Source organism: Polypterus senegalus, chromosome 16 (assembly GCF_016835505.1).
Source record: "Polypterus senegalus isolate Bchr_013 chromosome 16, ASM1683550v1, whole genome shotgun sequence".
NCBI lineage: Eukaryota > Metazoa > Chordata > Cladistia > Polypteriformes > Polypteridae > Polypterus > Polypterus senegalus.
The window spans coordinates 100,278,028-100,303,058 of NC_053169.1; the positions used below are offsets into that span (position 1 = coordinate 100,278,028).

The window sequence follows — 25,031 nt, forward strand, 5'->3', positions numbered from 1 at the left end:
TAAAAACGAGAGTGGTGGCACAGTCGGCGGCCAAGTTGCCACGTAGTCTCAGGGACCTGGCTTCAATTCCTGGCATGGAGTGTCTGTGTGGGCTTCCCTCCAGGTACTCAGCTATTCATCCCAGGTGTAGCACAGTGGGAGTGCTGGGTTGGCATCCCACCCACAGCTGGTTCTTTCCTAAGACGTGATGTTGCCAGGATTCCCTCCTGCAGTCTCCAATGGAAAAGCCGGTCAGGGAAAGACACCGGCAGGCAGGTACTGAGCTGCATCTTTCTTGATACAAACATATGAACAGGCCGATAGATGTGAAAGGCACTATATGAGAAATAAAAAGATGAGAAAGGCACTATGATGGATACACAGGTAGACTTTCTCTCTCTTATATAGTGCCTTTCATGTGGATCTATCTAGCATCATGCATGTGCATCTGAGGATCGCCTTCCAGGCCCTGATAAGGTATGCAGTAACCTACCCAGGACAAGAGGGGGCGCCAGCACTAACCAGATCATCTCTTTTCTCCTCCTCAGATATGAAAAGCCACTCAAGGAGGGCACCTCAGCCACGCCCCCACTCAATGTTGCCACACCCCTTCTGGTCAGGACGGCATAAATCCGAGGGCACCCCAGTTGGGGGAACTATGTCCCACAGGAACGAGCCCCAACAACCCAGACCTGCACATCAGAGCCGAGTATTTAAGGAAGACGCCCGCTCATTTTGTTCAAGTTTCTGGACACTGGCAGAGGAGAGGGTGTCCCGGATGGTACCCCAACTTTTCCTTGGTTCTCCAGTTCTTTATTCGCCTCCCACAGTAGATACGGTACATATGAAAGGCCCCATACGAGAGTCAGACTGATAGATGTAATAGATGCCAGTAAGCACAATCACAACACACAATACTCTTCTTCTCTTTTGTCCGACTCTGGCACACCAAGTAGTCTTTGCTGGGCCCTTATATAAGTCACCCAGAAGTGCTCCGGGTGTTTGATGACGTATTTCCGGCTGCACTTCCGGGTGTGGTGGTGGAAGAACAGCCCACAAGGGCTCAGGGACAGCTGCAGAGCCCCCCGGTGGTGTCACCAGATCCCAACAGGGCTGTATCCAACGCCATCTCCCAGGAGGCCCTGCACAAGTCCGAGGCACCACTGGCGTTCTGGGGGAGGCAATGCTCTGTCCATGCTTCTTACAACAACAACAACAACAACAACATTTATTTCTATAGCACATTTTCATACAAACAGTAGCTCAAAGTGCTTTACATATTAAAGAATAGAAAAATGAAAGACATAATTATAAAAAATAAATCAACATTAACATCGAATAAGAGTAAGGTTCAATGGCCAGGGGGGACAGAAAAAACAAAAAAACTCCAGACGTCTGGAGAAAAAATACAATCTGTAGGGATTCCAGACCATGAGACCGCCCAGTCCCCTCTGGGCATTCTACCTAACATAAATGAAACAGTCCTCTTTGGATTTAGGATTCTCACGGAAGGGCTTGATGATGATGATGGTCACGTAGACTTCTTCCTTTTAATCCGTCCATCATTGTTGGAGCATCATGAAGCTTTGAGTAGGTGGAGGTGGCGCAGGCCACCACCACAAAGAAACCGGAAAAAGAAACAGAAAAGAGAGTAGGGGTCAGTACCGATTTTAGAGCCACCATAAATAGTTATTATGATGAATTGAACATACAGAGTATCAGGATTAAGTTAAATTACGATTAAAATGAAGTTATAAAAAGGCCATGTTAAAGTAATGTGTTTTCAGCAGTGTTTTAAAGTGCTCTACTGTATCAGCCTGGCGAATTCCTATTGGCAGGCTATTCCAGATTTTAGGTGCATAACAGCAGAAGGCCGCCTCACCACTTCTTTTAAGTTTTGTTCTTGGAAGGAAGGGGTGTCCCAGCCGGGCAAGGGCCCCAGCCGTCCGCCACACTAGATACTGCAGATACAATACGAAAGGTAACATGTAAATCAATAGACAGATAGACAGATAGACGTATTTTGTGCAGCACCTTATCTATCTATTTATCTAGTCTTGCCAACTACGCTATCTATCTATCTATCTATCTATTATATAGTGCCTTTCATATCTATCTATCTATCTAAAGTGCCATTGCTATCTATGCGGTACATCTATCGCTAATGATATTATAGATAGACTGTAGTGATAATAAAGGCACTTTATAAAATTCTTATTTGCACGCCTGACCAACGCACAACACGCGCCTGCTCTCCATTGGCACAATAAACTCAGTTAGAGAGACAGATGGGCAGAATGACAGAAAGACAGTGAGAGGCACCATATAAAAACCAGAGAGATGGATGTTTAGATAGATAAGGCACTATTTACTGACATGTTGTCAGGTGGGCTTTTACTTCCTGGGGTCTCGTCACCCTGTTTCCCAGATCCCTACTCTACGGCTCTTTTTCTCAAATCGACCAATCAAGGCAGTCCAGGCGTTCAAGGAGGATGGACCACCCTAACAACTGCACAGTGAGTTGAAGCGTCCAGCTGACTGGTCCCAGTGGCTGTGTTTCTTAGTGGGCCCTGTGGGGAGTCAAACGCTACATAGTAATCAAGTGTGCCCAGTGCCACCATGCCACCCTAACACTTTTTAATGGATGCCCAGTAGTCACTCTCAGCTCGCACTTCCTTTTGTCTCCAGTCTAATCCTTCCCAGAGCCAACGTGGCCTTAGCGGCCCCTCCTGCCCGGCGGGGTCTGCTCGTCCTCGTATCGTGTTCAGTTGTTTCTTCTGCAGCATCGCTTTGCGCAAGTTGTTTATTTGCAGTTTACGATCCACTTGGTTTCAGCAGATGGTGATGCTGGCAATGCCAAAAGAACACACAAAACATGTCACAATCAACGGATAAGCACGACACTCAAAGACGCGGCGCTGGCTCATTCAAGTAGATGGATCCCTTTTGACCTCTCGGTAGCCCCTTAATCCTCCTTGACTGTTTGTTTGGCATCACAGGTGCACTTTTTAAAAATTCTATTAGGTAAGGACACAGGCAGCTGGCCTCTCAGCCGTCAGGCAAAATGTGCAGCGCCACGAGTGGGCACCGAGAGGACATCAGCTCGCCCCTTAACAGTTTAAAGCGCCTGCCCCTTAGAGGATCTGCTGTGTCTCATTTCAGAGGTTTGGATCTGCGCGGAGCAGTTTTACTTTTACAAACAGATAGACGTCTATCTGTAACACAGTGAAAAGGCAGGGTGGCGCAGTGATTAGGGCCTGCTGAGCTCAAATCCTGCAGCTGATCTGCCAGTGTGCCACTTCCATGCAGCTGTAAGTGCATCAGGGGTCCTGCCAAACCAGCCTTTTAGAAATTTTGAACAAAAAGGACATGAAAGGCAAATATGAACCCCAGCCGGGGAAGGAGCCCGAGCTGACGTACAGTAAGTGGCCGTCACAATGGAGAGTGCCATCCTGTCCTGCGTTTATTGAACCACAAGGCTGTTAGGAGCTGAAGTGTGTCATCCTGGCAGCACTGGGCACCACTGGGCAGGGTGCCCGTCAATCACTGGGCCCAGTCACACACACACAACACTTAGGCTCTCTCATACACAGCCAGAGTGTGAGTGTGTGAGAGAGTGAGTGTGTGTGTGAGAGAGTGAGTGAGTGAGTGTGTGTGTGTGTGTGAGTGAGTGTGTGTGGAGTGTGTGTGTGAGTGTGTTTGTGAGAGAGTGAGTGTGTGTGTGTGACTGTGTGTGAGAGAGTGAGTGTGTGTGTGAGAGAGTGAGTGTGTGTGTTTGAGTGTGTGTGTGAGTGAGAGACCCCTGCAATCACCAGAGAAAAGGGAGGCCATGCAGGCTGCACACAGACGGAGATTCAAACCTGGGACCCCCCAGGCCACGAGGCACTGGCCCACCTTATTTTAAAGTTGCAATCCCCCCTTACTCGAGTATTCAGGCCGGCTAGTATGGCGGCACTCTCATTAGACGTTTAATTAATTCAGCGCAACTCCCGGATTATGTTTTCAAGGTTAGAAAACGCTGACAAACACGCCATTTATAAAACTTACGCTCACACAGACGGTTTTAGCTTTTCTATGTTAGGTTTGGGCATTAATGACAGGCTGCTGGGTGAGGAAAAAAAAATATTTAATGAGAATTTTCATAACCTGCCTGCTGTAATAAAGACAATAAATAAATAAATCCCTTCAGAGAACTCCGTGTACTCCGAGTGCGCAGCTGCTGGCCTTGCAAATGAAAACGGCAGCCATGAAATTGAAGAAATGCTGGTGTGTGTGTCGTTGTGCACGTGTTACCGCGAAGGGCGCACGGTGGCACAGCACTTAGCATGGCTGCCCACACCTCTAGGAGTCTGGACAACATGGTGGCACAGCAGTTGGTCCTGCTTGCTCACACCTTTCAGGACACTGGATGGCACAGTGGCACAGGGGGTAGAGCTACTGGCCCATATCTTAATGGATCTAGGCATGGTGGCACAGCGGTTAGGGCTGCTGTTCCACTCCTCAGGGACGCAGGACAGCATGGTGGCACAGTGGTTTGTGCTGCTGCCCTATACCCCTAGAAGACTGGGCAGCTAGTGGCACAGTGTTTGGCACAGAAGCCTAACAGGTCTAGGAGAATGGGGTGATAATGAAGGCCACTTACTGTGCAGTTTCCATGTTCCCCCCCCCGACCCCCCATTTCTACTTTGTATCTGTTTTTCCATTCACATCCCAAAAATACAGTTGGGTGAATGTAGATGTGTGCTTGATGGCGACCATGGATTGGCCAGGTGTGACCGAGTCAGATGGTGCCCTGCGATGGTCTGGCATCCTGTCCATGGCTGAAGCCCACCTTGCACTCGGTGCTGCCGGACAACACGCCAGGTGTTCTGCCACTGGATAAGCCAGTTGATGAAATGGATGAAGGCACTGGGCAGTTGCCAAATCCACCCACGGATTCCTCCAGTTTCTGAACCATCACCTCCAACAATTTGGTTGCACAACCCATCTATTCATCTGTCCATTTGTTAAACAGCCCATCCATTTACCCATTCAAACCACCAACTGATCCATCCACTCATTTACTAAAGCCACCCACTCATCCGTCCATCCAACATTTTTCTTAACCCATTTATCCTTCCATCTGCCCATTTATTAAGCTAATTCATCCATCCGCCTCTTCAATGATCCCATCCATCCATCCATCTACCAATTTACGTAACCCATCCATCCAAGCCTTCTGTTACTGAACCGACTCATCCAATGATAAGACTCTCAGTCCGTCCATCCACTTTCTGAACCCGCCTGTCCATCGATGTTGTTACTAAACCAATCCAGCAAACTCATTCATGAATCCATCCATCCATCCATTTACTGAAAACACCCCGATGTTCCACTGATATCAGGCACGTGCTGAACTCGATCATCCAGCCATTGATCCGTGCGTTCAATCGACCTGCCCACCCACCGGCTCACTCAGCCCATCTCTCCATCAACTGCTCCTCATTCCTCTCTCAATGACCCCACCCGTCCATCCACTCTATTAGTAGACCTCTTCATCTGGCCATCCGTACTGAATTTATCCATCCACACATTTACTAAACTCATCCTCCCCTCCATCAGTCCAGCTGATGAACTTATCTGCCCATCCATGCAGTAATCAAACTCGTCCACCTACCCACCCATTTGACATGTTGGTGGGACACGCTAGTGTGCACTTCACTGTGCTTTGTGCTCATGACCAGGCCTCCCTCCAGGGGGTCATTCAATACGGCAAAGCCCCCCAAACCCCTCCGGGACCCTCATGCTGTTACTTATTGGATTTTACTACACCATCCCTCCACTAGTGTACCCCCCTGGCTAGTTTGATGCAGAGCCAGGGCTGCTGCCATGACTCCAATCTAGTATGGGGGTAGCAGATGGGAGGGGGTTCTTGGGTTTAGGGGTACAGGACGGAGCCACCTATTGATTTCATCCATTTACCCATCGCAAACACTAACCAAACCCAGTGACCTGACCCACTTAATGTGAATTTGGGGCGGGCGCCCGTCACGTCTTGTAGACCTTTGTAATACGAGTAAGGTGTCCATTTCTAATAATAATTTATTACGAAGAGAAAACAGGACAGGGGAAAAAAATAGAATAAAATAAAAAAGGCTTCCCTTTGATTTTCCATATCATACAGGAAGGTTAAAGACGGCGGGCTGCACTCTTTGTCTCCGCTTGATTGTAATTCAATGCCATTTTATGATGGCCTTAAGAAAACAAAATATCAGTGTGGTGCTGCAGATCAAAGCCTAATAACAAAATAAAAAAGGCTTCCTTTAATGCATTCTCAAGTAGGGACAGACAGATTATATCCTAATATTGCGGGGAAGCGGAATACATTTGCTTTTTTTATTTTTTTCTTCGTTTTCTTTGAATAAGAGCATGCACAATGTTTCTATAGAAATCAATAAAATATTGATGGACCGCTGTAAACTCAGACTGCAGAGCTTGTATAATTGATGCCCTCCAGCTCTCAGAACACAATGACAGGATTCTGGATGGCGGCGGATTGTGTCCGATGGCTCTCTGTGGTCCAATAGGGCTGCTGACTGTCAGGGAGGATGGATGGGTGGATGGACAGACAGACGTGAGGGAGGTAGGGAGGCAGACTTCACTGCGTGAGGAGCAGTAGTCAAAATGGCAGGAAGATATGATAGCAGAAGGACTCGTGGGGTCAAGGACCTGAAGTAGTCTACGATAGATAGATAGATAGATAGATAGATAGATAGATAGATAGATAGATAGATAGATAGATAGATAGATAGATAGATAGATAGATAGATAGATAGATAGATAGATAGATAGATAGATAGGTGTAGTCGGCAGGATTAGATAGATAGATGTGCTGCTGACCACAATGTCAGACCTGCAGTTCCCGAGACGCACAAACTGAGGTCTGTCTGTAAGACAGTCCACGATCCATGGCACCAGGTGTGAATCTACTCCCATCTCTGTCAGCTTGTCCCTAAAGAGCAGAGGTTGGATGGTGTTGAAGGCGTATACTGTGTGTGTGTGTGTGTGTTTGTCATTACGAAATACAAATTCATCATTCGGCTTCGGTGATCCTCTGCTGTTGAACTCCCGACTTTGTAACAGCAATTTCAGCTTTCAATTTTCCCTCGCCGTCACGTCTTCTGTTCAGTTTCGTTTTCTCTCTCTCTCGCACTCGGTTATTTTATGTTGACACACACGCGTACGTGTGTGACAACTCAGAAAACTCATTTCCCACCAGATCACCAGAGGGCGCTGTTGACCGATGATTTTTCTCTTCTTCTTTCTGCCAACTAGAAAATTGACAAACATAATAACACCATTGATGTCACTTCCGGTGTCTGCCTGCCTAGACCCGCCTCTTCCTGCCTGGAGCACATAAGACCGGAAAGCTCAACCATCTTAAACAAGTCTACTCGGAGACTCTCATTGCTACGGCGTTTTGCCTTTTGAACGCGTCTGAACCCATGTTGTGTTTTCATTCTATGGGTTTAGCTTTCGGGTGCCGCAAAAATGTATGATCTCTTTGTCACTTTCATTATAACCCATTTGTCTAATACAGAAGTAGAAAAGAGACACTGCAATCCCGAACGATTAAAGTGTATGGAGGAGGAGGAGGATGGCAGAACGCACCAATACAGCACATTACCGCACCCACCACGCAAAGAACCATCTCAGGATCCCAAATTAGGACCCAAGCACAGCCGTGCAACGGGTGACACCTCAGCCCCAAAAGTGGTGAAATATTGGGGGCAGGTGTTTTGTTTTGTTTTTTTTTTTAATAGGAAGAAGGCCTGTGGGTGGGTGGAGCCTTTTCAGTGGCGGAGTTCCCACTACAGACTGCAGACTTTTTATTGAGTTGACCCCGACGTGTGTTCTTGTTCGAGAATCCCACCTAGCGTGACACAGATACAATACAACTTTGTAGAGAGGAAGACGTGACGCAGATGACTTACGGCTTTAAAAACTGGAGGGATAACACACAGCCTTTAGTACTGGAATGTCATGTTCAGTATGAGGACGGCAGTCATGAAGACACACTGAAGAGTCATCCTACAAAGTTTTAGCGTAACCTACAGTGAACTCCAGCATCAATATGGACAGAGGCTACGCCATGAACGCATCTCATGCTATTCAAGATCGCCTCACTTGGATTAAGATGACGCACTCTTCAAATTACACGGACCTCTCTCTCCCACTTATAGTGACATGAGGCTTTATAGCTTTTATTGATTTGAATCATGCAGGTTGTATGTTTTTGTCTAACTCAGACATCTAGTATATGACGCCTGGCTTCTTGGCAAATAGACATAAGTAACAAATGAAAATCTGAACGTTACGTACATGAAAGTTCCAAGTGCACTTCCAATGATACCCACTAGAGGGGGATGTCACTGTCAAACCCTGGCTAACACTGAACCTCGTTCATTGATATCATCTGCCACTGGGTGCTTGTTTGAATGATTTGTTATTTGTTCAGCTCTTTCAAAAGGTAGACCTCTGGAGAAAGTGATCGGTAAAGGTAACCTGGTGGGAGTACAATTTCTTGTATTAGGAATTTGTTAGTTTTCGCATACCCCTTGGGGTCAGAGCGCAGGGTCAGCCATTGTACAGCACCCCTGGAGCAATTGAAGGTTAAGGGCCTTGCTCAAGGGCCCAGCAGAGTAGGATTTCTTTTGGCAGTGATCCTTTGGGATACCAGCACAGATCCTTAGCATCAGAGCCACCACTTTGCCCTTTGGTTACATGTGGGCAGCACTTTCAAGGGGTAGCGCTGCTGCCGCGCAGTTTGGAGACCCATGTTCTCCCCGTATCGGCGTGGGTTTCCTCCCACGGCCCAAAGACATGCAAGTTAGGTGCATTAGCGATCGTAAATTGTCCCTAGTGTGTGCTTGATGTGTGGGTGTGTGTGTGTGTGCGTCCTGCCCAGGGTTTGTTTCCTGCCTTGTACCCTGTGTTGGTTGGGATTGGCTCCAGCAGACCCCCCATGACCCGGGTTGGATAATGGATGGATGGATGATATCACAGCATACGATTTGGATTTGTTCAGGGAGTCCTGGAGATCTCGGCCATTAAGCTGCCTCCTCCTATTGGCCATTCCACAGCTGAGTTAGCTCTGGGCCAGCTAATCCGATGAAAGGACCCTCCTACCCGACGATTCCTGCGATCCTGTGACCCCAGCCTTTCACCATCAATAAGTCGGGTTTGTCTACTTGCTTCCTTCCAGATGGTCTCTTGAAATTCTCCTTATCTGAGGTTGCACCAAATGTACCAAAAAATGGACATTTTTGATTCCTGGTTTCTCAACACTTTGGACTTTGGTTTCTAGTTTGCGGTTGGACTTTTTTGATTTACAGTTTTGGTGGTTGGTTTGCCCATTTTTTTACTCCATTCTTTCTCCTGACCCACTCTGTCATTGTGTAGTCAGTAAACTTGGGGTACAATGAGGATAACAAAAGATGCTAACGATTCGAAGCCAACATGCGTCACGTTGCTTGTGACCCCAGCCTTTCACCATCAATAAGGCGGGTTTGTCTACTTGCTTGTTTTCTTCCAGATATTTGCTTGAAACCCAACAGGCGTGGATAACAAATGAGCCATCAGGTCCACTGCTATTCATATCAATACCAAGCCGAGGCTTTCATCTTCATCCTCAATGTCTACCTGACATCCAGCGCATTTAAACAAAAGAGTATTTACATTCTGCTCAGACGCACCATGTAATTTAAAGCTCTCGGAGTGCGTTCTGTTGTCCATGCACTTTTACTTTCTATTACATAATACTCCCCAGGAGAAAAAAGAACAATGTGTCCTCTATTTTCATGTAAACGCACACCACACACACACACACACAAAGTAAAAAGCAGGAACACACGGAAGGGACAAAGCAAAATAAATAGCCAACATCTGACTGTTCAAATAATAGAATAAAAGATAAAAGGTAAATAGAAGGTCGGAGTGCTTTGTCCTCAATTAGAGAACATGGCTGAACCAGGGCGGAAAACCTGTGGGATGGGGAGCTGAGCTGATCATCAGGAAGAAAATATATGGAGAGCAGGGATTAGAAAAAGAAAAATGTGAACGTAAATGAGGGTTCTGTTCATCAGTATCCAGGATCAGAGGCCGCTGTTTCTGGGTTGGATGTGTCAAATGGAGGCCACCGTCACGGCTCAGCCAGGGTTCCCTCTGCTGGCTGGGGTTCAAATTCGTGCTTGCTGTCTCTTTTGTTCACTTTTGATTCTTTGATTATGTAAATCAGTCTTTACATTTGGTTTCGTCTACGTATATAAGCTGCCTTTGTGGTGTTCCATGTGTCCCCCCTAAGAGGCGGGGCAACCTGTCAATCACCGCCAGGAACTGCCCTCTGCCCTATAAATGAACAGAGTTTCTCCCGCACGTCCAGGTGGTTCACTGTGAATGCGCTCTGGAGTTGGTGAGTTTCTTGTGTTTCGTACTTTCTGTGGATTATTGCATTTTTTTTTTGTTTTAATTCTGCTACTTTTTTTTTACTTCACTCTGAGATTCTGTATTGGGACTTGGTTAGCTTCATTTCAGGCAACTCCTTTCCTATTCCTTTCTGTGTTCACTCGCACATCACATATAATATATCTTTTATTTTATACGATTCTGTGTTTGCCCGTGTTACTAGCCGGGGATTGACAGTGATATGACAGGGCCTATTTTGGAAGTGCCCTTGAGACTTCCATGCTTTGGGACTCCTAGATCATAACATACCAGAGATGTGAATGCGCTTTGCAGCCGGTGATTATTTTTGAGTTTTGCTGTGTTTGTGTATTTTGGATGTTGGACCCTCTTGCTGCCTTTGTCGATTTTCATAAAGATTTTCATAAAGCGTTCAACTCAGTTGACATCCTGAGGGCTCGCGGGATCCCCTCGAGGTGGCTGGATATCATGGCCGGCCTGTACACTGGTACTGTGAGTGCTGTGCAGAGTGGAGGCAGGACCTCTGTGTCTTTCCCAGTTGATTCTGAGGTTCGTCAACGGTGTGTTCTGCTCCTACTCTGGTCAATGCTTGGATGGACTGGGTGTTGGGTAAGGTTGTGAGGTCCAGCGGCTGTGGTGAAGAAAAAGATGGTGAAGAAAGATTCATGGATCTTGACTTTGCTGACGATGCTGTGATCTTCGCGGAGTCAATGAAGGCTCTGATTGGGACTCTGGAGAGACTGAGCGAGGAGTCTGAGTGACCCAGGCCTTTAATGACCTCTTGGGTACGGCCATCAGCAGTGTGTCTGTCTGTGGAGAGAGGGTTGACATCGTCATTGAGAGGTTTACTTACCTCAGCAGTGATGTTCATGTGACTCTGGTGACTCTTCCTATGAAGTCAGTAGACGGATTGGGAGAGCATGGGGGGTCATGAGGTCGCTGGAAAGGGGTGTGTGGCGCTCCCGATATCTGCAACAGGACGAAGGTCCAAGTCTTTAGAGTCCTGTCTTACTATATGGTTGCGAGACATGGACACTATCCAGTAACCTGAGATGAAGACTGGACTCCTTCATGTGTGTCCCTCCGGAAAATCTTTGGGTACCATTGGTTTGACTTTGCGTTGCTCATGGAGTCCCGAATGAGGCACATGACCTGCATTGTGAGGGAGCGTCAGTTATGGCACTACGGCCATGTGGCACGTTTCCCCGAGGGTGATCCGGCACGTAAGGTCCTCATTGTTGGGGACCCGAGTGGCTGGACCAGGCCAAGGGGTTGCCCACGTAACACCTGGCTGTGGCAGATAGAGGGTCATTTCCGGATGGTGGGACTGGACTGCGTATCTGCCTGGGGGGTTGCCAACCGGGATCCCGAGTTGTTTCCTCGTGTACAGTAATCCCTCCTCGATCGCGGTGGTTGCGTTGTGGTGAAAATCCGCGAAGCAGAAACCATATATTTGTATTTGCCGCACAGTTAAACAGCATAAACCCTTTGTATTCTCTTAGATATTAGGTAAGTTTCATTGAAATTATGTATATAAGCACACTGTTTATATACAGTAAAACCTAAATATTATTTTAAAGATATTGAGTGTCTCTGATATCACATATGTTACAGACATTACGATAGACAGGCCACCAGCAATAAATACGTACAATGCAAGAAAAATTGTATACAGTAAATGTGTGTATAGTGACACTAAACGTACGTACATGTACTAAGTACTGTAAGTAGAAAATTAATTATGGTTACTCACCAACCATGACACGATGACTTGTCCGATTACGATGAGTTTAGTTTTACTGCACAACAAAGGAGAGCGTTACAGCTCTTCTAAAGGAGCCTCTTCAGGTGACTGTGTAGCACCGCCGTTGTTCTTCAATCCAAATCCCTAAAGCAGATTCCATCCAGACTACTGCCTTATTACGTCCACTTACAACTCATTTTGCACCCTGGTTAAAGGGCACTGCGATTGTAGATCTTTTATTCCTTTCCTACTTTTTAAATAAAAAGAATCGTAGCCTCATTGATGCCGTAATGGCGTCCTACAGCGGTGTAGCTTTTCCCTTCCTTCAACATATCCAAAACTTTAACATCTCCTGTTGGCGCTTGGGCACGGCCGCTGAAGCAGTAACAGGAGCAGATCGTTTTGAAGCCATAATGAAGGGCTTGACTACGCACAAAGATAAACACAAAAGAGCATAAAAGTGAACTCTTTACACAGCGAAACACGTTGATGTTGAATGACCGAGACGAGACTTCCTGGTTAACACTGCGGAATCGAATTTGGCGCTCCATCACTGAGCCAATCAGCACCCAGGAGCTTAACTGCGTGCTCTGATTGGTTAGCTTCTCAGCCATCCGCCAATAGCGTCCCTTGTATGAAACCAACTGGGCAAACCAACTGAGGAAGCAAATACTGGAAGTAGACAGACAGACAGACAGACATACAGACAGACAGACAGACAGACAGACTTTAATTTAGTGTAGTAGGCAGGATTAGATAGATAGATAGATAGATAGATAGATAGATAGATAGATAGATAGATAGATAGATAGATAGATAGATAGATAGATAGATAGATAGATAGATAGATAGATAGATAGATAGATAGATAGATAGATAGATAGATAGATAGATACTTTATTAAGCCCAAGGGGAAATTCCCATACTCCAGCAGCAGCATACTGATAAAGAACAATATTAAATTAAAGAGTGATAACAATGCATGTAAAAACATACAATAACTTTGAATAATGTTAGCATTTACTCCTCCGGGTAGAATTGAAATTGAAACGATCTCCTCAGTCTGTCACTGAAGCTACTCCTCTGCCTGGAGATGACACTGTTACGTGGATACAGTGGTAGAGAAAGAAAAGAAAAGAAAAAGAAAAGACACATTGTCCGCAGAACCCGCAAAGCAGCGAAAAATCCGCGTTATATATTTAGATATGCTTACATATAAAATCTGCGATAGAGTGAAGCCGCGGACGTCGAAGCACGATATAACAAGGGATTACTGAACTGGGTGCTGTACCAGTGCCTGCTCCCCAACTTGACTTGACTTGACCCTCTTGCTGTTTTTCGACCACCCGAATTGGGACTTTGTTCGGTTTGGATTGCCCTTGTGGCGTACACTTCCATTTTGCCTTTGTGTCACCTCAAGCCAGTCTGGCCGTTCTCCTGTCACCTCTCTCAGTCCACAGAACTGCTGCTCGCTGGTTGAATTTTGCTTCTTGCACCATCCTAAGTAAACCCCGGAGACTGCTGTACGTGAAATCCAGAAAATACTCAAACCAGCCCATCTGGCACCAACAGTCGTGCTACGGTTGAAATCCCCAAAGTCACAATTTTTCCTCATTTCGCTGTTTGATGTGAACGTGAACTAAAGTTCCTGACCTGCATGTGCTGCTTCTGCCACATGATTGGCTGATCAGATATTTGCATGGATGTACGGGTTGGTTGGTTAGGACCCTGCACTGATACAGCGCATTGCTGCACCCACCACACGACAAACCAACTCAGGATCCCAGATTAGGACCCGAGTGCAGCCATGCGATGAGTGACACCTGAGCACCACACCAGTTCAGATGGAGTGAAACACGGTGAGGTTTTTAATGGCGGATGTACGGGTGCTCCTAATTATTTGTTCAGTAAGTGTACAGGATTTATAGAAGGCTTTATATATTAGGTTATACCTACACGCCTGTGGGACCCCCCATTAGGGTAGAGCCCAAGGTGGACACCCCAAAGGCACCCCTGCTGGCCTCACCACTGCTTCATATAAAGTGTCTTCATTTATCCCACATTAGCACAATAGTAAAAGAAACCGTGTGTTAGAATACAAGTAAACTGATAAATCAAGCCGGAGGTCAGAATTAAAACGAGGCTTTTATTCAATTAATTTATCAATGAACATCTCGTTAAGGCAGCAATTACGATTAACAACAATGCCAGAAAGCTAAAAATCTCCACTAATGTCAAGAAGCGAAGACATTTAACCAGAAGCGCTTCTTCAGTGCTGCCAGAGCCCGGCCTCGAATCTGATTGAAGCCGTCTAATTGTTCGGTAACACGATTGTGCGTCTGGCGGTTGTTGTTTGTGAAGCCGTCCTGCGCCAATTAGAGACGAGATCTGCATGCACACGCAGCCCCCAGCCAGGGCACAGTGAGTAATGTGAACGGTAGAAAAGGTTCAATTGGATTTCCTTCAGAATTAGTGGTGCAAAGGCCACAGTGGCTTCAGATAAATGGACGGAGATAAGGAAGCCCACGGCTTTTCTCTAAAACTTCTGTACAATGTTGGGAGAGTCTGCAGCCATCGCTCTTCAGGCGGATATCTGCTTCCTCACCCATTTTAAAGAGGAGAGGGAAAGGGGCATGTTTACTCTGGCAATACTGAGTATGAAGCTGGAGCAGCTGGGCAGACTGAACTGGCAAGTGTTTAAAATGAAACAAGACCACCTGGTGAAAAATCCACACGTATAAACGTCACACTGGCTCACAAACTGAACCCGGGTTCACATGGTGCGGTGAAGTCGCACTGCCATCTGCCGTGCCACCATCTCATACAGCAATAAGTGCAGATTTATGCAAAGAAGGACTGGATAAGACCAGCGGAGCAGCCAGCAAACCGTTATTAGAAGATGAAATGACTGCAAGACCCTCACGTCAGGAGAACGTCTGCTACAAGCAGGGCATGCCATTCTGTCGGGAAGGTCAATGGAGGACGACTGGAGTGCGGTCAGGCATTTCTGATCAGACAGCGAGCTGGATGTGTGAATTCTGGGGGGGCTCAGGTCAGTAAGAGAAAGGCAGCAGCAGGGCACTATATGATAGATAGATAGATAGATAGATAGATAGATAGATAGATAGATAGATAGATAGATAGATAGATAGATAGATAGATAGATAGATAGATAGATAGAAGTCACTATATGATAGATAGATAGATAGATAGATAGATAGATAGATAGATAGATAGATAGATAGATAGATAGATAGATAGATAGATATAGATATTCACTATGATAGATAGATAGATAGATAGATAGATAGATAGATAGATAGATAGATAGATAGATAGATAGATAGATAGATAGATTAGTTGGCGGGATTAGATAACCAGTCAACTGGACAGACGGACAGACAGTGTAGTTGGATAGATATATATTAAAGGCGATATATGACAGATAGGTAGATATGAAAGGCACTATATAATTAATAGACAGACAGATAAATGGCACTAGATGATAGATCAATAGAGCCCTATCTATCCATTTGTCTATTATATAGCGCCTTTCTTATCTGTCAATGATGAATACGAATGGCACAAAAACACAAATCAATTTGAACCCGTGTGTGCCCCTGCCCCTCGTTTCCTTGTCTGTCTGTATGTCATTCTGGTGGGGTGTCTTGCCTACTTGCCCACTCTCCCTCTCACAGGCCATCTGACCTTTGCTTCTTGCCCGGTGATCACTGACCAGATACTTTTTTTTTTTTCTCAGCTCAGTGAGACGTCTTTAACCTGCCAACCCTTGAACTAACTAACTAATTTCTGAGGTCAGAAGCGGACGTGTACATTTAAGAGGCCACCAAGCCAGAGTGCCCTCTGGTGGCACCTGAACACATTACATGCCTTAATTCCACTCTGCTTTATGAAGTCAGGTGTGCCTGTCCTCTTAGTAGAACAGCCTGGTCTGTACTGTGCTCTCCCATTTAAGGGACTACGTGCTGCCCCCTGGTGACCAGGATGAGACCAGTTGTCCAGGTCCTGTCTGCTGCACTGGTGTTGTCAATTTTACCATCAGTGGCCCCTGGTAGTTGCGGTTTCTTCACAACGTTGTACTCTGACAGCCCCCCAGTGGGTTTTCTATCACTTGCTTGTCCTTTTTGCGGCCCCTAATGAATGCTTTTCCAGATTAATGGCTGCCAAAAAATCTGACATTTTTATATTCTGAACGATTTCAACTGCCGACAAATAAAGCAACTGATGAATAATGAAATAAAAACGCTACCTGGATTTTATGTATGGAACTTTTATTGTAAGTGCCTCAGATAAAGGGGTCTGATAAATAAAAAATTGTAAAAAAATACAAATGAGTTTTGTACTCTTACACTTGGAGTCGGTAGCACCACACAGGCTGTTGACTTATTTCTTCAACGGATCACAAAGTGTTTATCTGGGGAATTCAGGAGATAATGAAGAAATCAATTTAAACGGAGGACATCCAGCACTAGTGGGAATTAGGGGCTGTTATTGTTGCCTTCTGATTCAGCAGCAAAGATAAAACGCAAATTACACGGGAGCTTTGTGTTAGTGAGAGGCGAAGTGATAGAAAAGCTCGAGAGAGGCCCGATCGATAGACATCATTCTTGAAAAACATCGGGCCGCATTACCGAAAGGTCAAAGCTATCAGGCGAACGGGAGGCTCTGTGACGGCGGACTGAGCCTGCGTGTCATCGATTTGGAGTTCGTGTCCACGGTTGAGATTAAGAACTCTGGACGTGTGACATGGCGCAAGCCTTCTGTCTTCATCTTTGGGATACGTTTACAGTCCTCTGTGTACCCGGAATTGACGTTTAGGAATGGCAGCAACCCAACCTGCTTTATTGAACAGAACGGTGGGCTTTGGCCACGTTAATACAACTACTGTGGTTTCTCTAATAACCAATTAGCATTTGAACGAGATTCCTTAAGGGGGAGCTACACGTTTACCGTTAGGACACTGGAGTGGGTTATACTCCTTCACAGCCTTCTATTTTTATTCTTTTTCTTTTGTCTTCTTTTTACACTGTGGATCATCTGTTACCATCATTTCTGATAAAATGGCTCTGTCCATTTATGACATAATGTATTATTGGTTTGTTTTAGTTATTTTTAAAGATATCTGCATACTTTCTCTTTAAATGTCGTGTATTTTGTGGGTGTATCCCCCAGTGGCAGGACCACCAACATCCCATAAAAAGCAGGCTGGGAAGAGCTTGGTGTTGGATTGGTACTAAAATTCTGGTCCAGTTCTGGTTCTGAAGCAAATAACAGGTAATCTCCATACCCCCATCTTACTGCACCCTTCCTGGTGTGCTACGCTATTCACCGCTTCCTCCTTAATAATCACGAAGTCCCTATTGTGTCTTAGCAATGGGAGACATGGGGGGAGTTTGGATGCGTGGTTTTTATTGCTTTTGGGACCCCCAAATTAGTCACAGACCTTCCACAATGACGAGGGTCAGTTCAAAAAGTAAAGGCGGTTTGAAAATGACAGATGCAAGCTGACCCAGCACAAGACGACGTTTGCAATGGCTTATGGGTAGTTCGATCCTGCACGGCACAGCACTCTGGCGGTGGTCTAGTTGACTCCCAGGTCAAATGAAACCAGACGTTCTACCACAGGTTTGCACCATTTATTGAGCAACACGCCACCATGAGATTTCCTTGGGCAGATGGAGTAAAAGCTGCCGGGATTCCCACAGTTCCTAGCGGTTTAATGTCACTGCGCTCTGAAGTTGGTGAGTCAATTGTGTCTTTTTGCGGTGCCCGTGGAATTTTTGGAATTTTGATCTTCCTGCTCAGTGTTTTGATTACATTTCTGGATGACTGCATTGGGATTGCTTAGGATTGATTGCCTGCATGTTTTTGGGTGATTCCTTGGCTTCTTGTGCTCCACGGAGTGTCACTCTTACTGAAGAGCACTTTGTGAGAATTCACGTTTTATGGTAGACCAGTTTGGTGCTTGCCCTTGGTACTAGCCAGGGTTTGACGGTGATATCCCCCTCTGGTGGACATTTTTTGGATGTGCTTTCGGAACTGATCAGGGCTCCTAGTCCATAATGCAGTGTGTCTTGTGGGTGGTTCCACAAGATGTGGGGTCACCTGTCACTCACCAGCATGGGACCATCCTCAGCGCTGACAAAAACGTGTGGTTCATTGACTACGCTTTGTGGTTTCAGTGAGTTGTAGGTAATAATTGTGCCATTTTGGTGAATTACTGGAGTAAAAATTTTAATCTCCTCTGTTGTCAACTGGCAGAAATTCATCAGTTCATCAATTAATTAATGGCCAAATATTGTTGGACTCCATGTAGGCTTCTTCAGTCTCTGCCTTGTTTTCTGCGTGTTTTAACAAATCTGCATTTCCATGTCTGCCAGTTCTGTATTTAGTAACTCGTATCATCCGTACTTGTATTTTAACTGAGAATCATGAACAGTGTTCTGCGCCTGCACTCAGAGGACAGCGTTACACACGAGACAAGTTGTATTGTATTGTGTTGTGTTGTGCTGGCACCTTTATGGCCATTCTTGCTGGATTTGTGTCTTTGGGAACTGGTTTGCTTTGAGACTGCCGTTCAGGAAACTCCTGCTGTGCCTCCCGCACTGTTTGTGAAGAAGAGCATTTTGTGTAACAGCAAATCTGTTAACTTATAAAGATTCTTTCGACATTGCACTTTTCGTTACCAGCCGGGGTTTGGCAGGTTTTTTTCCCCCTCTAGTGGGCATTTTCAGCCATTATTAGGACCTGTGTGTCCTTAGGAACAGATAGGGTGGGGGCCTCAGTCTCACAGAATAAGGTGCATATGATTTCAGTTCTCTCTTATTTTAGGCTCTATATTTTTAAATGAGTTTAACTATTAATAACTAGCTGCCCCCGACAGTTCCACCCACGTAGTAGTGAAACAGGACAAACAAGATTCGCTCCAAAACGTGGCCAGACGTCGAGCGTCTGAAACGGAAGCTGGCATGTGAGTGAGGAGGGCCCCACCCGGCTCCCTACTCCCGAGGTCCCACTTCCCACTCCACTCGGACCACAACCGCTCTCTCGGATTAGTGCGAATAAATTGGTGCCGCAACAAAACTATCGTACTTAGTGCGATGACAGAAGTCACAAAATCAACCGGAATGTTCAAGCAAATTCGAGAAAAAAAACCCGATCTAAATTCGTTAAGTAGTTCTCTCGTTTGCAAGCTAAGTGAAGGTAAGGTACACTCCCTGAGGCTGGTGTATGAGTGAGGAGGTCCCCGCCCGGCTCCCTACTCCCAAGGTCCCACCTCCCACTCCCCTCGGCTCACATCGTGTCTCTCGTATTCGCACAAATAAATTGTTACAGCAAGCGAACTCTGATACTTACTTAGCATAATGAGAGAAGTCGCAAAATCAACCAGAATGTTCAAGCAAATTCTAGAAAAAAACCCAATCCAAATTCATTAAGTAGTTCTCTCGTTCGCTATCTAAGCGATATACTTACTTAGTGCGATGACAGAAGTCACAAAATCAACCGGAATGTTCAAGCAAATTCGAGAAAAAAACCCGATCTAAATTGAGTTCTTGAGTTCTTAGAAAGGCGCCTTGTATAAATAAAATGTATTATTATTATTATTAAATTCGTTAAGTAGTTCTCTCGTTCACTATCTAAGCGATATACTTAGTGCGATGACAGAAGTCACAAAATTATCCGGGATGTTCAAGCAAATTCTAGAAAAAAACCCGATCTAAATTCGTTAAGTAGTTCTCTCGTTTGCTAGCTAAGTGAAGGTAAGGTACACTCCCAGAGGTGGTTGAATGAGTGAGGAGGTCCCCGCCCGGCTCCCTACTCCCGAGGTCCCACCTCCCACTCCCCTCAGCCCACAACCGCTCTCTCGGATTAGTGCGAATAAATTGGTACAGCAAGCGAACTCTGATACTTACTTAGCATAATGAGAGAAGTCACAAAATCAACCGGAATGTTCAAGCAAATTCTAGAAAAAAACCCGATCTCAATCCATTAAGTAGTTCTCTCATGAAAAACAGACAGACAGACAGACAGACAGACATTGAATTTTATATATAGAGAGAGATTGAGACGAGTCAGAGTACAGGAAAGTCGTGGAGGACTTTGTCTTGTGGTGCAGGGACAAGAAACCTGCAACCCAACATCAGCAAAGACAAGAGAGCTGGTGGTGGACCTGCGGCCTGCCAAGCAGTCACCATTCAGGGGGTGAAGGTGGAAGTGGAGCAGAGCTACAAGTACCAGCAAACTGGACTGGTCTGACAAGAAGGGCCTGAGCAGACTGGACTTCCCGAGGAGACTCTGATGGTCTTTTGATGCGTGCAGCAAGCTGCTGGAAATGTTCTACCAGTCCGTAGTAGCCAGTGTGGTGGTCTACACTGTGGTCAAAAGGAACAAATGTATTGGGAAAGCGTGCGCCATCACGGGGCGAAAACCGAAAGCTGTTGTGGAAAAGAGGATGGTGGCAAAATTGGACGCCATCATGAAAAATCCCCAGTAGGAGGCGCCTTTCTATCTCGGAGCCCTTTTAGTCACCCACCGGCTCGTTCCACCACGCTGTGCTCTGGGGGGTCTTTTCTGCCTGCTGCTATCAGGCAATTCAAAGCTTCCTCCCAATGTACTCATTAAGTTTGTTTCCAAATTTCTGCACAAGATACATTTATTTATTTTTATCTGCAAATCAATCGATCGATTGGCTGCATTTTCTGTCCTGTGAGTCTGGATCTTTGTTTTTTATGTTTCTGCCGCTGTATGCTTTTGAATTTTCCCATTGGGATTAATAAAGTTTAACTAATCACATCTAATTTAACGATAACCTGACAGAAAAGCACCCATTTCTACTAAAGACAGGGACATTTCTGGGGGATTCCAGATTTGACTTCACTTGGCATCTATGAAAGAAAACTGTAGTTTAAACTGGGCAGGAGGGCAAGGATACCAATAAAGCAGGGCAGCTCCGACATTCCCATGGAGTCACACCATAAGAAGAACATTTTAAAGCTTCTAAAATATGCCATAATATCAGCACAAAGCGGCAAAATGAATCCGGCTCATAATTCTGACCGACTGCCGTTATGCCACCGCCGAGGATTTCCAAAAGGGGACAAGGGGATAATCAAAGATTAAAGTGTTTAAAGCTCCTTGATCTTCACTAAGACATTTTCTCCCGTTTTACGTTTCACACTTTTTAAACGAGGCAGCGCCACAGACCCCCTCCGCCCTTTGACCACACAATCCAAGTACAGGATGTCATGCAAGGTGAACTCCAGCCTGGACACAAGATGGCGGGCGACTCCAGTTAGCCACATCAAGTGATTTTGGTTTTTTTTTTCCCTGAATTACATAAGAAATTTTGACAAAACGAGAGGAGACCATTCAGTCCGTCAAAGCCCGTTTGTTTTCCCATTATTATCTGCTGTAGATGCCACATGGGTTGGATGGGCATCCCGGTTAGGAGAGGGGATGGTTCCTTACCCAGATGGGAGACTCCTAATAGGTTGATAGGCATTCCGGCCGGGGAGAAAGAAGGGATCAATCCCGGAAGGAAGGACCAAAAGGGATGGACGGACAGCCCACTGGGGAAGAAAGACGTCGCTGGAGGCTTTTTATTCCCCCAGCACGCTAGATGGCAGCAGCCCCAGATGTTGGTGCCCAGTAGGCATGCCGGAAAATGTAGTCCGGCAGAGCAGACCTGCTGGAGTCATTGGGGGCCACGAGAGGGCGCTGTAGGGAGACGAGCTCCCTGTTATAATGGACATCCGTGTGACTTGGAATGACTTCCATCGGGGTGATCACCCTGGCACTGGCAGTACTCCCAGGTCTGTAATAAAAGTGGGCCGCACTCTTTTATCCAAGCGGCAACACTTGACTGGAGGAGGGCAGTGCGGTAGGAAGAAAGTACTGTGGAGAGAAAACCTGCGTTTTGTGCTTGTGCGACATATTTGAGGTGATTTGATTAATAAATCTACCTTGATTTGAACCTGGGACTGTGCTTGGGCGTTCGTGTTGGGGTTTGGTCTGGCTGGCGCCTGGGTTTAAATCACAACGCTCAATCACTTGCTTCTTTCTTATTTGGCTGACGCCTTTATTCATGAACACTTGAGATACAACTGGTTCCATTTTCTGTTTGTTTGTCTACTTGGCGCACAGGCAGAGAAAGTGACCAGCTCAGGGTCACACATTGGTGTCAGTAGTGGGATTTGAGCCCACAACACCTGAGGCTGCCACGCCACAATGCCTGCCTGTCAGGTCTGTTCTCGTCTATGGCTGCAAACTAACAAATGATACGCAACCCAACAAGGCGATTATTGTCAATTAACCCCTGGCACGTGAAGTTTTTCTGTCAGAATGAGGAGTCTCACAAAGCGATGACGGATACAATTCACCGACGTTGCTTTACCCCTTGTCGACATGTCAGCATTCCAGAAGACCCCTTTTAGCCAACAAAGGACAACTCTGGACGTTAAAAGCCTTTGCAAGGACTCATGGCAGGACAGCACCTCGGCTATCATGTTGCTCCCAACTGTCGAAGCGGATGCAGGATTGTCGTCCTTCTGAATTGTTTTTCAAATAATGCATCCGACCCCCCTGTAGATCAGATAACATCTGTACTGGAAATGAAGGGCATGTAATCTGAGCAGGGTGGGCCAGGGTGGAGGCAAAAGTGTCAGCTCCCCACTGTGACCTCCTGTGAGAATCCATGCAGTGTGTGTGTGTGTGTTATTTTTTCTCCAGCCGTCTGGAGTTTTTTTTGTTTTTTCTGTCCCCCCTGGCCATTGAACCTTACTCTTATTCGATGTTAATGTTGATTTATTTTTTTTATAATTATGTCTTTCATTTTTCTATTCTTTAATATGTAAAGCACTTTGAGCTACTGTTTGTATGAAAATGTGCTATATAAATAAATGTTGTTGTTGTTGTTGTGTGTGTTTGGGGCACCGCATATTCATGTACCTCGATGTCTTTGGGGACTCTGGTGACAAAACGAAGGATTCTCAAACACACTTAATTCTCTTCGAGCCAACCGAGGCAGCAACGGGTGCCAAGTCAGAATCACGGCACAAGTCTTTCATTCACATCCATTCATCTCTGATGATTACACAGACAGATTATAATTTATACAGCGATTGATATGAGAGTTACTACATTATAGGCAGACAGGCAGCTAAATAGATGTGACACGCTATACTGTATATTACATTGACTTTAAATTAAAGTAAGTCTGGACATTAGATAGACACAAGTGAAACGCTAATAGAGATGCAGGGCATTAAGAGGTGAACAAATTGATATGAAAAAAGACGCACAAGCACTTTATAAATGCAGGTGTGAAAGGCACGATTCAGATAAAGATTAGAGGTAGGACATCATAATTAAAGAAGGACAGCATAATGTACACAAAAATCACTATAACACAAAGATAGGAATGACATTACATAACATACAGAAAGACAGACATTAAAGGCATCATATAATAGATAGGAAGATATAGATAGATATGAAAGGCATTATATAATTCACCTTGGGGTGGCACAAAGAAACGCCTGAAGGACTACTTGACACGTTCTCTCTGGGCCTGCGCCATTCCCCACAGGCACTCGCCGGGGCTCAAGATGCTCGGGAGATGGACTGTAACTCGAAGGAGTCGATCACACTGAGCGGGGCAACACATCACCTTCAATGCCAATCCACTGTGCCTGGGTGGGGGTAATGGGAGTAATTCCCCCGCCCATTGTGCTCCCGGGTCTGCCTTTCCCAAATCGGGCTTTTCTCTCACCAGTGAACACACAGGACGGGAAGTGAGAGAGATGGATAAGTGGATGAACAGCATCATCGTCAGATTGACAGACAGCCATGACTGACTGAGATATGAGAAACAGAAAATAAAGAAAGGTGTGATATCATAAATAAGATAAGCATTATAATACACATGATAGGCACTACAAGATAGATAGATACAAAATGCACTATATCATAGAGAAGAGAAAATCACCATATAGAAGATTAAAAAAGGAAACATGACATAATTAAATAATAAAGGCACTATATGACAGACAGATAGCATAGTTGGCAGGATTAGACAGCCAGACAGACAGACAGATAGCATAGTTGGCAGGATTAGACAGCCAGTGAGACAGATAGCGTAGTTGGCAGGATTAGACAGCCAGATAACATAGGTGGCAGGATTCGACTGCCAGCCAGACAGACAGACAGATAGCATAGTTGGCAGGATTAGACAGACAGTGAGACAGATAGCATAGTTGTCTAGATAGATAGATAGATAGATAGATAGATAGATAGATAGATAGATAGATAGATAGATAGATAGATAGATAGTGAGTTCTATCTATCTATCTATCTAATTTCTAGATGCACTAGCAGTTCATAAAACAGATATAAAAATCATCATATATTAGATAAACAGAGACAAATGAACAGAGCTATAGAGCAAAAGGACAGACGTGATATGATCATTAGATATTAAAGACACTATATAATATAGATAAAGCAGGAACTGCTGTTCATTCTCACATTTCACGTGTTCAGATTGGTTCCAACCATTCAGTTAAGCTGGTGCTGCCCCTTATATTCTTGATGTCCCTTCTAATTTATGTCTTCTTTTCATTTTGCCACCTTCGTTAGCTCAGATAATAAATTACTGCACATCTTCTACCCACATTTGTCCAAAGCAACCCATACATCATCATTTCTCCCGATGGATCTGGTCTATAGATCCATAATGACCAGTATGAAAAGGACTTTTCTGCCATAGAAAGGACTACCTACACTCTTCTCTTTTCCAGACCCTAGTAAGGCAGGAATCAACCCTGGA

At 45.4% G+C, this 25,031-nt stretch overlaps 1 protein-coding gene across 5 annotated transcripts in view; it reads right to left on the minus strand.

Annotated features, from left to right (window-relative positions):
* LOC120517012 (shieldin complex subunit 1-like) overlaps nucleotides 1-25,031 on the minus strand; it is a 94,226-nt gene that overhangs the window by 6,088 nt on the left and 63,107 nt on the right. The window contains exon 3 of one of the 5 annotated variants that reach the window (XR_005630963.1): nucleotides 23,720-24,060. The exons of the other annotated variants lie outside the window; for them this stretch is intronic. The gene's annotated coding sequence lies outside the window, so the exon portion shown is untranslated. The remainder of the gene's footprint in view (nucleotides 1-23,719; nucleotides 24,061-25,031) is intronic. 5 annotated transcript variants of the gene reach the window in all.